The sequence below is a fragment of the Xiphias gladius genome, chromosome 4 (genome assembly GCF_016859285.1).
Source record: "Xiphias gladius isolate SHS-SW01 ecotype Sanya breed wild chromosome 4, ASM1685928v1, whole genome shotgun sequence".
Lineage (NCBI taxonomy): Eukaryota > Metazoa > Chordata > Actinopteri > Istiophoriformes > Xiphiidae > Xiphias > Xiphias gladius.
In genome coordinates, this window is record NC_053403.1 from 3156543 (window position 1) to 3170881 (window position 14339).

Sequence of the window (14339 nt, forward strand, 5' to 3'; positions counted from 1 at the left end):
GTGGATGAAAGGGAAGAATAGATGGAAGGATAAGGAGGGGTGAACGAAAAAGCAGAGAGGACAGGACAGAAAAGACTGGAATAGGTAAGAGAGAGAGGGGAGGAAGGGAGGGAATCATGGGGGAGGAGAGGAACGGAAGGGGAAAAAGAAAAGGAAAGACGATGGCGCGAGGAGCTGAAAGAGACGGAAGACGAGAGAAGGCGGAGGAGGTGACAGCGCCTAATTACAACCCCCCCGACCCCGTCCTCCCTCCATTCATCACTCCGTCTCCCCTCCCACCAACATCCTGTCGTCCTCTGAATGATCCTCCAGCCGATGGGTCTCCACGTCCTCCTGCCGTCCCAGGTGATGCTCTGACTTCAGAGGTCAGACTCATGAATGAAGACAGAGAGCCAGTTCTCGCCCAGTCCGGATCCACCGCTGCCGTTTTTCCAAGGTTTCCTACTGGTCACTAGTGTTTGACTAATGTACGCCACTGTTTGTTATTGTTTTCCTGATGCTTACTAGCGTTTACTACCGTTTACCACTCATTGGGAAAAAAAAAAAAAAAAGGATCCCAAACTTGTACTTGTTCATATCGACAAACGCCGTTTGTATGAGCTTTGTCTGATGAAGGATGGAAACATCATTAACAACGTCAGTACCAATGACGGGCGGTCTGCAGACTTCTTCGCTTTCTTCCCAGTGAGGCATTTTTGACCTTGCGCGCCCGTCACTGGGACTTTGTAGTGCGCAAGACTTTTCTTTTTCCTGAAACCGCGACCTGTTTCTTACTGCTTCCAGCTGTTCGTTGCCTTCTTCTGCCCTTTGACTAACGTTTGCCCCGATTCAGTGGTGCGTGTTGCATTTCAGTGAGGCTACTGGCCCGGGGCCTCTAGGGACGGCGATGTCAATCGATCCACAGCGCCGGTCCAGACCAAAATCTCTCGACATATGTAGAACGCATCGCCACAAATCTTTGTACGGACGTTCGCGGCCAAAGGGACGTGAAATCCTCCCGGCTCAGGCGATCCCTCGACCTTTTTTGACGTGGCACCACCAGCCGGTAAAAAGCTCATGCATGGGTCCTCCACTATTTCGCTAATGATTGACTCTGGTGCTGGCCACATACCTGCAAACCAGTGACATTCCCATCAGCCTCGGATCCATTTTACCTTTAGTGTGCTAACACGCCGCCAGCCCTCACGGCCTGCCTCTTCATTTACACCACGGTAGACCTGCCTGCATTTTACCCCCTGTCGTTATGAGCGTGTTTGCACAAACACAGACAGACACACACTTACACACACATATAGAACAAGTACAGGAAGTGTGCAGGCTGCAGAAGCGACAAAGTCGTAATTTGCATGAGGAACGATGCGGAAGCGAAACCAAAGCTCCTTATTGTACTGCACGGTACTCAGACACACCACTGCACTCTCTCTCTCTCTCTCTCTCTCTCTCTCTCACACACACACGCACTCCCACTCGTAATGCATTCCCTAGCCCCTTACCCCAACCCTGGACTAACCCTGATTCTAACCTGAGTCTTAAGCCTCAAACAGCCCTTTGAAGGTGAGAGGAGAAAACCAACCATAGAAAAACATGTACACACACACACACACACACACACACACACACACACACACACACTGCTTTCCCTGTGATTTGAATTGACAAACAGAGTGGCCACTGGACTTCTGGGTACCTGGAGGAAATGGGAACCAAACTAACTGCTGTTGTCTCGGCAACAGTCATATCCCATAATGCCATTCAAATTTTGCCACTCTGTTATCTCTCTCTCTCTCACACACACAAACACACACACACACACACACACACACACACACGCACACATGAACACACACACACATATTTTGGGGGGTGCTCACCCAAGGGCCATTCATTTGGACACAGCTGTTCGTCAATCCACATGACCATCATTTTGTCCTATGTGTGTGTGTGTGTGTGTGTGTGTGTCTGTCGTGCATACAACTCCCTCACCATGTGATGCTGTCAAGGGCACAGCTTGCATCCGTCGTACCAAGCCGTGGTTGCCATGGCAACAGAACATACACTTCTTTTTCCACTTCACCTCCAGCCTTTTTTTTTTTTCTTTTTCTTTATTTGAACATAATATTGTGTGGGAGTGGTGGTGAATGTGTTTCTTCTTAACGCGCGCGCGTGTGTGCGTACATGCGTATGTGCGCGGATGTGTGGGTGCGTTTCAGTCACTTCCTGGTGGGTTTCAGCCAATCCGTGAACGGAGACCGATGTGAGGCTCTCATTGGCTTACCATCCACTACTGGTTTTTTCATTTTCAGTATATACTTCTCAACATACCAACTCTGTGGTTACCATGGCGCCCGTATCCATTTGGTCCCCCATCCCTCTCTCGGTTTTTCTCTTTTTTTTTGGGTTATTTCTCTTCGTTCATTGGCATTTTCAGCTATTTTACATCTCAGTCAGCCTTTAGATCCTGTCGCTGCTCAGCTGTTTGGTCGTTTCTCCGTCTCGCTTGGTCGTTCTGAGGCCCTTGACTTATTGATTCATCTTACAAAACTATCCGTCTGTACGTTTCTGTCGTCGCATCTTGCAGTTTTTCTCCTGCTTTGCATATTCAGGGTGATGACTTTGACGAATGAATGGAGAAAGCCGGGCTCGGCGGCTCACCGAATGGTTCGAAGAGTATGAATGTTGTGAGAATGATACGCTGTGGCCTTCGTATCCACCAGATCTCAGCCCACTACAACACTTCACAGTATCTTCTAGAAGAACGGAGAATTGGAGAATCTATGGCGAGGAGCGTCAAAAGCTGTTCTGGACGCTCATGGTGCAACAACACCTCCTTTATACGCTTAATGTTGGCTTTTACTTTGTATTACTCTGTATCTATTTGCCAGCTGCCTTTTTTCTTCTGTGCTGGATTTGTACTGCTGGAAATTAAAACGAAGAAGAAGAAGAAGAAGAAGAAGAAGAGGAAGAAGAAGGGCAAAATCACAGATGAACTCGGCGCTACAGCCTTGCTGCCAGTTTGTCCCAGTAGCCAAACACGGTGTTGATCCCTCGCAGATCAACGAGCATTTTCCCTGTAGACCATTATTAGAAAAGAGAAACCTGTAAGACCGTCGACAGGAAACTACAAACTAGGTGCTTTTCATCCAGAAGGTCAACGTCTTGTCAAATTCTCCCAGACTCTAGAGAGGCTCTCTTCATGTGCATTACAGACACTGATGCCCACGTGGAGTCGACAGGGAAACAAAATTGGGAGGAAGGAAAACTTTCTGGCAACTGCACTGGACTGAGCAACATTCATATCATCAGCCCTCATCACATGTGCTCTTTATCAATACCAATCTTCACACCCACACTAATCAGCCTACAAATATTTCTGGCGCTGTCATTCAGTTTTTTTTTTTTAAATGTGTAAATTCAAACTGCAAATAAAAATGCGGATCTCGCCACAGTTGGGAGCAGCCATCGACATTTGTCACCCCCTATGTCCTCGTAACCCACTGAACACACACACACACACACACACACACACACACACACACACACACACACACACACACACACACATATGTGCATTTTACAGCATGTGCATAGTCTGCAAGCAATGACGCACATCCTGTGAATGTCTTCTGCTGTGTGTGTGTGTTTGTGAGTTTGTGTGTGTGTGTGTGTGTGTGTGTGTGTGTGTGTGTGTGCTTTACAGAGATGACACTGTATGAAGTTTAAAGGCCTACACATTTGCGCTTGGAGGTGCAGATAGTAATCTCTGCTTTACATGATCTATTTCTGTGTACTGCGTCTGACTCAACCACACACGCACGCACGCACGCACGCGCGCGCACACGCACACACACAAAGTCGCTGGTGAGAACACATATAGAAGTGGGAATGATGTGAGAATGAGGGAGAGATGGAGAAAGACAGGGTGTTTGGATGACATAGTTCATCTCATCCTTGATACGAAGCCATCTGTTACACAGGAAGAGGAAGTGACACCGCTGATGCACACACACACACGCAATGCACTGTTTCCTGTACTATACAGCATAATTTTTTCATTATCATAAGAAAAGTGATGTGACACATTGAGATGACAAAATAATTTTTTCACAAGACAAAAAAAAGAGAAATAATGACTTGCATGTTCTTGGTTTTTCCATTATAGCAGGACATTTTTCTAATTTTATCAAGATCCTTTTCGCATTATATTTTTCCTACTATAAGACACATTTTTCATATTATTAGTGCAAACCCATTGATTCAGTTTTAACAAGAAACTTTTATAACGACACGCTGCTCTGTCGCGTTACACCACAATATTTTCTTATTACCACCAAAAATCATTGATCTCATTAAAACAAAAAACATTTTTCCTTATAACGACACAACAAATGATTTAATTTAAAACAAACAACTGTGATTTGTGTGTTGTTACAACAAGTAAACTTCCGCTTATAATGCGAAAAGGATCTCCTCATAGCAGGAACATTTTCTTGTTGTAACAAGAAACTGAGAAAAATGTTTCTTTCAGTCATGGTGGCAGAAACACTCTGCTCCATCGCTCAAAGTAGTCAGCAGAGCTGCGTCGTCACCCTTCGTCATACCAGCAGTTAAACGCGTCGCAAAACACAACTTCTTCACTTTCTTCCATTTCAAAAAAGGAATCCAATGATTCCGACACAAAACCGCGGCGTCTCTGAACAAGCGGCTGCAGGATTATCGCAGGTGACTTCCACTGTGTGTGTGTGTGTGTGTGTGTGTGTGTGTGTACAGAGAGCAGAAGATTTATTTAGAGAGTTTTCCAAACAGTTTGGAGCGTGTGACGGGGAACAGGCCCTACAGGAACTTTACATGCAGGCAGGCGGCAGGACCATTAAAGTGAGCTTTTTCATTTACACTCCCAGCCGAGGTGACACCTCCGGTAACGAAGCTGGCCGGTTGCCCCGGCAACCAGCCAGGAAAAAAAAAAAGAACAGCAAGAGTAATTCTGGTTAAATGAATACAGCTCAACTCGCTCCTCGTTTTACCGTCTGTTCCTCTCTGTGAGCCTCTCTCTCTCTCTCTGTCTCTCATGACAAAAGCATCAGCCATTTTAAAGCATAATGATGGTTATTACTACAAAGAAGCTCTTTCCCCACCATCTTCTCCTTGTTTTTTGGGCTCTCTCACTTCCTGTCGGGCCCTTTCACCTTAAATGACTAGTTAAACGCACCTACTTTCTTTTTATTAGTTTAAATTTATCTAAAGGTGGAATTTCTCTATATTGAAACCCCATTTTACCTTAAAAATCTACTTTCACAATACCTACAATAATTTTATAAAAAACCTCACTCCACTTTATGTCATTTTTGTCAGTTATAGCAATTTGCCATAACTGGCCTTTTTTCTTTCCACCTGAAATTTCACCTCATAAATGTTTGCGTAGCTTTCACCTTTGACAGATGACCTGCTAACTACTGTATCCACCCTCAGCTTTTGCCGCATAAAGTCACTTCATCCTCCCTGACTCTTACTTGCTGTAATCAACATGTAACGTGACCTTATGACCCAATTTATGTATCTACATTCCCGGTCAAATGGTAACTCCGTCTAACCTGTGTAATGACAGCTTGTTGTGTCTGACTGCAAGCTATAACCACCATAGCCGTGCACACAGACACACACACACACACACACACACAGTTATCAGTTTTGCAGATCCTACCTGGTGTTTGTCCCCGGGTCCGGTTTAGCAAGTCCAGAACCGGTCACAGCCCCTGGGGGACAAGGCGATAGAAAGCATGATAAAGACGTGTAGTACTTTTATGTAAAACACACTCTGTGTAATATAGGACCAGGTGCATACAATAAGGCCCCCACCATGAAAATACATGACAGGACTAAGGGTTGACGTCCCATCCCATGGCCCAACGCTACAATAAATGGCTAAAAGTATGTGGACACCCTTGTCCCGATGCCTGTTCGTACGTTTCATTTGGGGCTGTTTGGCCTGTATTTCCAATTAAGAGAAACCTTAAAGCAACAGCTCGAGAATTTGGGAAAAATGCGTATTCCTTCTCTGCCGGTCGGTTAGATGAGACACCACTCTCATATGTGTGCGTTAAATATGCAAGGCTACCGCCAGCAGCTGGTTAGCTTAGCTTACGTCAAAGACTGGAAACAGGGGGGAAACAGCCAGCCTGGCTCTAGCACCACCAATGCTAGCTAGACAACATGATCCTACGTTTGTTTAACTGCACGAAAACAAAGTGTATAAATGAAAATTTACTCTTTTACAGGGAGCTACGTGCCCAATTGTTTCTCTGAGTAACTCCCTGGAGTCTCCGCCGGTTGCCTGGCAAATGCTCCCGACCAAAAACTGCTGGCAAATTGTAGGCATGACAGCGCCCCTGTGCACAAAGCCAGAGTGTCAAGTGTCCGCATACTTTTGGTCACGTAATGCAAAAATCAAAGCACGGATTGTGCACAGATTTTGAGTGGTTTTAAAGGCCAAAAGGCCATGAGACTCTCTCAGCATATAAATATCAACGTAGGAGAAAACAGGAGCGGCGTTTTTGTAATATCTCCCCAACAACAGCAGTGACACGCTGATCCTGTGGTTTGTAATCATTCATTTCGAAAACAATTAAAAAAAAACAGTTCTTCATTCCCGAAAGTCTCTGTTGTTTTTTTTTGTGGATTCTGAGCATTTGACATCGACATTTAAAACCCTTCGGTGAATCCAGCAATAAATAAATAAAAACAGATGACACACTCTTTCAGAGTTTCAGATCACTCATGTCATCCGTTTGTCATCTTGATTTTCAGTTTTCTTTTGTCACTTTTTTCGTTTGGGTTTTTTTTTGTTTTTTAAAGCCCATTGGGGTTTCTGTTCCGTCTCACCCGCTGAGATTGGATTTCTTTTCAACCCCGATATTTTTTGAAGTGTTTTTATCTTTTGTATGGATATGCAAATGACTCAACCTAAACCCACGGCAGTAACTGTCTCTGCCTGGGAACAGCGCATCAGCCCGGGTCAGATGGTTCATCATAGCGACGTATTTTTAATACTATAATACTATAGACCCTCAAATAATTTAAAAAAGAAGCTAAATGACATAATTTTTGACTCCAAGTGCTATTTTTATAATCCATCTTTCACCAGATTTCCTTTATCGTTTATTTATTTTTTTTATTTAGAAAACTTTTTTTTTTAAAAGATTAAAAAATATACATTTTCAAATTCCCATTTACTAATTTTGATGAAGAAAGTGCCATAGATAAATGTTGAGATGTAAGTTACGATAAATAAATAAATCCCCGTCGGACACACTTATACCACACAAACAGACGTCACCGACCTGCAACGTTCGGCTCATTCCGGGAAACATTTAATAACGAGGTGTCGTAATTTGCCATCTTTGGTTTACCTACCTTACCTAAACCTGCCTCATGTACGTCATGTAGATGTCCTACAGTTCCCAAAATGTCTTCGGACATCCCCAAGAGAAAACGCCAGGGTTTCTCACATGCACTCGGGTGGAGTATGAAAGTGAGAGTTTCACACCTTACTCAAAACTCAGCAACCGAGTTTGTCACTGTAACGTATTCTGGGTCTGGTTTCACTTCAACACTGTATATTTGTCACCGTATGACTGTCGAGCGCGGTGCGTAACAGCGGCTGTAGATTGTAGAGCGAATGACATCAAACGCTGAATTTTACTGCTGATGGTTACTTTTTTCTTTCTTTCTTCAAATCACGCTAAAACCGAAGCTGATGGGAATACGACGTCATGTCATGTTATTAATATTTGATCAGTTATCCACCTATGAGTAAGAAAAACAATGAAACTTAACAACGACATGGTTTAAGTGTACACACGTTGAGGTGGTTCAATGCCACTTTGATAAATCTGAGTATGAGTCAAAAAAAGACCAGGAGCTACAGATTTGCTAGGTTGCTATTTACTAGGCTATTTGTCAAAATGTCTGCCTGAATGTTTTGTATAATGGCCTTTGCTAATTTGTGAAGAGATGTGTTAACCCTTGAGCTTAAAGGACAATTAATTTTGTCAAATAAACTTGTTTTCTTACCAGGAGTCAAATGAGAAGACTGATATCAGTTTCATTTCTGTGCTCGTTGGGCCAGCCAGTGTTTTGCATAGCTAGGCACAGGTATAGAAAGCAAGGGGGGTCACTGCGAGCCGAGCTCCGTCAAAGGTGTCCTCTCACAACCCAAAAGCTGTATTTACAGGTTATATCTCGCCTCTTTCACACTTGCACAAACAGGAGTCAAAGACACTGGGGTTTCCGAGCAGTTAGCTCACTTAGTAAGCAGCTAACAAGAGCTTCAACATCGGGAACCAGTTTCGTCTCTTCACGGACGTTTGCACATTTTATTTGCTCAAAAATCCCAAGTGATCCTTTTTATGTATTGGTGGCTAATTTGCTAGCTAACGAGAAACAACGTGTATCTGAGATGATTTTGGGGCCGTCGGCAGCCATATTCTTTCTCTCACGACAGAGAATAGCTAGTTTCCCTCTGCTTCTGGCATTTGTGCTAGGCTAGGATAATACGTCCCGGACCTGGAAGATTGAATTAATATCCATCCTCTCGCCTTAATCTTGGCAAGACAGAAACAAGCATACCGTACGGCTCAAAATTTCAGAGCGTTCACCTCAAAAACCATTTCGTTCAAGTGGGATCCAGGTCCAAAATAGAGCAAGCCATCAGAAACCGACCCTAACTATTAATGGCTGTCCATAGGCACGGTATAGCCCTCTATATTTGCTGTGTTTATTTATTGCTAAGTCCCCACCGCTTCTGCTTCTCATTTCCACTGAAGGCTACAGGGAAATGTAGCGTATTAGTGACTGTCATCGGTTGTCGTTGTGCACTAAAAATTGATTTACACAACAAAATACAGACATGCTTAGTGCCAGTAGGTCGACCAACGGCGGAACCCCGTCTCCTAGAAATTATGTCTCTACGCAACTAAACCGCAACAACAAACGTGTTCCGTAGGAATCGCAACCGCTGGCTGGATTATGTTCAGAGGCGATGTATTTACCGAATGAATGAAGCCCTACATTTATTAACAGCAGCAGAGTCACCAGGAGGTGGATGTGGCGGACAATGGGCACATAAAGCACGCAGCTGTAACACCAGAGACTGGGCTCCAGAGTCTAAACAGAACCAATATAAAACGCTGTAGTCACTACAAGTGGATGTTGTGCCGCAAGATCAGCTGTTCTGGCAGAAAGCAAATACGGTGTCTGTAAATATCTTGCTGACACGTTCAGTACCCACATAATCGCGACTTGCCAAATACCTAACAACATATCCCCATGACGTTTGTGGAAAACGTAATCCGGTCGCGTTTCCTGCAAAGCGAATCTGCTGTCGCAGGTTAGCTGCGTGGGAACGTGATTTCTGGGAGGCAGGGTCGAACAGCTAAGTTTTAAATAGTGTAGGGAAAGAATGCTCCAGGAAGAAACAGTCGGCTGCAGGCCGCAGGCTTTCACCGCTCTTACACATTTTTGATACATCGTCAAGGAAAACGACACCTCTTACAGTGTCGTTCAAATGGCGTGAAAGCATTCAGGCATGGCTTTAGTGGCCGCGGCTGCTCGCGGCTCGGCTCCCTACAGGTATCCCCACCTGTATGGAAAAACGCTGTATGCAGAGTATTCCTCTGCGCACGGAGTGCATGTTGACTGTGGGAGTTATGCTGCATATAGTTTATAATCCATTCACAGTATATTGGCAGTGTACAGCAAAGGGAAAACCGGATAATGGCTGTTGCAGATGGGATTTTCTGATTACAAAACACTGATTTAGCTCCACTGTCTGATGCATAAATGCATGAAGTGAGACTAATTACAAGCTGTTGAGAAAGTAGGCCAGTTTGGGTAAAGGTCTCTCTCTCTCTTTTTCTCTCTCTCCCTCTATCTCACCATAATCTCTCTGTCCATTTAAATAGCCACACACACACACACACACACACACACACACACACACACAGCCCACCTGACAGCCCATCCAGTGCCTCCCTTTGAGTAAGGAGAGATTGGGTTACAATATCAGCCTCTCTCCCTGACGCACACACCAACAAACACACACATAAACACACACACACGCTCTTTCTAGCAAAGCAAAAACGGAGAGGGAGAACGATCATATTTCCCTTTCTCGTTAAAAAGCTGCCGTGTGGTTGGCCAGTGTGGGGCAACGGACTTGTCACTCAGCAACAAGGTGCTCAGTGATTGGCTCTGCGATGAAAAACGTCCTCAGCTGGCTGTTGTAGGGACCGAGAGAGGGAGAGTTTCCTTTTGTAAAGCTGAGGACAACAAGCTTAGATCAGGCGGGCGCGCGCACACACACACACACACACACTCACACGCACACACACACACACACACACACACACACACACACACACACACACACACACACACCCTACTGAGCAAACTGCCTGAAATGAAAAGTGTGTCAGCAGCTGACAGAACAGACACACTCCTTTGTTGGTGCAGCTTGGAAACCTCTCATCCTTTCTCCACTCCTCCTCCTGCTCTCTGTTACTCCTCATCTTCTTCTTTTCTTTCTCTTTCCTTCTCCTCCTCCTCCCTCATCTTCCTCTCATCTCCTCCCTTCTCCTCTTGTTTCGTCCCATCTCCTCTTTCTGTACTTCTTCCCTCTCCTCTCCTTTGTTTACTTTCCTCCCTTCTCCTCTCTTCTCTCCTCCTCTCTCTTCATTCCTCTTCTCTTGTTTCCTTTCCTTTTCTCTCCTCCCGTTTCCTGTCTTCTCTTCTCCTCTCACAGCTTTTTGCTCTTTTTTTAAACTTCTTTCCTCTCGTGTTCTCCTCGAGCTCACTCTTTCTCCTCTTCATTCCTCATCTCTCTTCCTTCTCTCCTATCACCTTCACCCTTTCCATTCCATTTTTTCTATCTCTCGTCTCCTTCCCCCTTCTCTTCTCCTCTTTCCTCCACCTCCCTTCTCCTCCTATTCCCTCATCCCTGATCTCTTCCTCCGCTTTTGTCCCTTCTTCTTCTATGTTAGCTCCCTCTCACTTGCTCTCTAACTTTCTCTTCTCCTCTTTTCCTCAACTCCTCCTCTCCTCCCGGTGTTCAGACACGTATAAAACCGAACCACAGAGGAGCAATTTACCAGGAGAAGCCAGTCAACCAACTCATTAGGCTTCACCCACACGCGCACGTGTGTGTGTGTGTGTGTGTCTTAATAATTTAGCCGCCGCTGTCAGGACCTCGGTAACCCGAGCGCTCTCAGGTTCCTCTACAGCTCTCAGGTGATCACACACCCACACACACACACACACACACACACACACAAACACACACAGGAAACACTGTGCAGTTGCATTCAAAAGCAGCACAATCCAGTGAGACAAACTGTGGATCAGCTCAGTGTGAAGCTTAAAATCCTCTTTAAATGCTCTGAATTCATCGCTCTCTGGAGGAAGCCATTCACTTCATGCAGGTGCATCATGTTGAATTGCAGGTGTTATTTGAGGAGTCTGATATGTCACAATAACAAACAACTGGGTAGGCAAAGTGAAGCAAGGCTTCCTCTGTCGAATCTTGTGTTAAAGAACCTAATCAGGAGAGGTTAAAGGTACACTCTTAAACCCGATACACATATTTTATAATTTTATTCTGTCAATAAAATATCAAAGATAACAACAAGCTAGTGCCTAAGCACACCAGAAAGCAAGCGGGCGTTAAGGTTTGCGGAGCTGTAATAAGCAAATGTTGACTGATTTTGGTGGATTGTTTAATGAGCGTAGTCAAGTACGAGCGCTAGATGTGAGATGTTACTGTTAACTGTCACTTTTAAAGTCCATTGGAGCAGAATAATAAAAGCTGATGATTATTGTCATCTGAACGTGCAGGCTGAAGGGACACACGCTCTTCAAATCAGCGACTCAAAGCTGGAACGAAGGCTCAACAGTGCGTGCGTGTGTGTGTGTGTCCGTGTGTGTGTCCGTGTGTGTGTCTGTGTGTGTTACTTCATCACACCATGCCATACATCTGCAGTCATTTCAAATTCTCCAGCTATGATGTTGCGTGTGTTAATTGACAGCAAATGCAAACCTATCCCATCGCGGCGAACGAACAGACACACAGAGGAGCGGACAGCTACAAAAAGGGATACACACCAAAAAAAAAAAAAAAAGCAGAGAGAGAGAGAGACATTAAATTCATAACTGGGATGAATTCAACATGAGAAATGAATCAAAGCAAAACTAATACCCAACAGGCTGCTGGACTTGTTACAGGGCAGCAGCAACCATCACCTGGACTAATGATATCGGAGCAAAATGGAGAATTACTGCAGTAATTACTGTCTATGCCGAAATGACTGCGTGTAATATAAGATATAAGCTCAAGGATGACATTCACATTCGACGCCATCTTTGAGCGGCGACGTGGGTTAAGGTGCCCTGCTGTCATCACACGACAGCTGAGCTGCTCTCGCCGCGACAACCAGGCCAACCCCGTCCACTGGGAAAGACCAAGAGATGCGGGTGAAGGTGATGAGCGGACTCGGAGGAAGTTTCATGTGATGTAATATTCGAGCACTGTCTCAGTGGTATCATCGCTGACTTGTGCCGCTGTCGTAACTTCATGCCACTTCTGAAGCTCGATGACGCCGCCCCCGACTGATACAGCTTCCCACAAACCGGTGTCTTCGAAAAACTAGCACAAGCTACCGTCCAGCTGTTGACTGTTGACAGTATTTCATGAGTGATCCTCTCGTGACCCCTTGTCGGGTCCCAGTCCCCAGGTCTGAAACCGCTGACTCAGTGGCAGCTAAGCTAGCAGGCTAGCCACACTGTAGGTGAACACTAAACACTTTATTTCAGCCCCACTGGCTAATGCTTGTACAATTGTAGCATATTAGATATTGGTGGGTGGACTTCACGCACACACGCATACACACATGGAGTTCCCACAAGGCCCAAGTAAGAAACTAATTGAATGTTTAGTGCCGAAAATCAACTCACACCTCATGCACGTTCTATCCACACCGGTAACAGTGTGTGTGTGTGTGTGTGTGTGTGCGTGTGCATGGATGCTTGCTCCTACGCAGTACACCACGATGGCCATCTGAGGTGGCAGTGAGACAGATGGTACGTAGGTCGGCCTTTCCCCGTGCATGGTTTCAAGCACACACACACACACACACACACACGCACACATCGACCACAGACACATGCACGCACACAGTCAGCGGCATGTGTCCTGACAGCAGAATACATTCTGCAATGATGTCTTTAGCTACAGGATTATGACCTTATCGCCACCGCAAACCGAGTCGAGACACGTTTCTGGTGCTGCTTTTCCTTTGCAGCTTCAATAAACAGCAACAAAGCATTCATCTGTGCTTTAATTCACGGCTCATTTGTTTCTTCCATTTTCTGTGGCCTTTTTGCAGCGCGCGCGGCTTCTCGTCGTTTCTAAAAATACCATCTTTATAGTGTCAATCCTTGTTTAAAATTAGCTGCTTTCCCTGCCAACAAAGACCATAAAAACCCATAGATGTGACGGTAAATTTTAAAAACAATTAACCCTATTTATTTGCTACCGCAATCATATTTAAGTCCCATAGATATTTTCATTATCCTTTTCAAGTGTCATTTATTACAGATTCACTTATTGGCTTATTTACTTACTGCAGGCCTTATTGCAGAAGAAGAAGATGCTTTATCTGTATTGGCTTTATTGTCAGTGTGTCCTTTATTTCAGCTTCCTGTGACATGCCAAACATGAAAGAAATGCACCGAGAGCCACACAGCAAGGTTGGCAGCAGCCCGGCAGCACAGTGTCCTTCTGCTGTTTCAGACCTGCGGTTCAAGTCCCCCTACTGCCAATCGTCCACCCCGCCGCGTTGTCCTCGAGCGGGGTCCCTACCTCCTGTTGCATGTGGCAGTGCTCGACCCTGACCTTTGACCTCTGACCTCTCTGTGGAAGGGTGGCGGCGCGGGGAGGAGATCACGGGATTATGACACCCGATATGACGCGACGTGCTCATACGAGGAGGGTGCAAATCTCCCCTCTGAAAAATGCAGCGAAGAAAGACCGAGATATTTTTCCAGCACAAGATTATCAGCAGGCTTGTTAAGGAGAGAGAGAGAGAGAGAGAGAGAGAGAAGGGCCGGACCGTGAGTCGGAGTCTCCCCGGCCGGGGCCCCTCTCTAGACGGCAACACGTCATGGAACATTCCCGGAACCAGCCAGCGCACCACCCACCACCTCTCTCTCTCTCTCTCTCTCTCTCGCGCGCGCTCTCTCATACACAGACACACACACACACACACACACACACACACACAAAGAGGAAACAA

General features: G+C 45.4%; 1 protein-coding gene across 4 annotated transcripts in view; it reads right to left on the minus strand.

The window, feature by feature from the left end:
* Positions 1–14339, minus strand: part of hivep2a (HIVEP zinc finger 2a) — a 111598-nt gene that overhangs the window by 96409 nt on the left and 850 nt on the right. For 3 of the 4 annotated variants that reach the window (XM_040125571.1, XM_040125573.1, XM_040125572.1), the window contains exon 2: positions 5699–5750. The gene's annotated coding sequence lies outside the window, so the exon portion shown is untranslated. Of the gene's footprint in view, positions 1–1111; positions 1196–5698; positions 5751–14339 lie in introns of those variants that run through there. The other variant, XM_040125574.1, reaches the window with a different exon arrangement.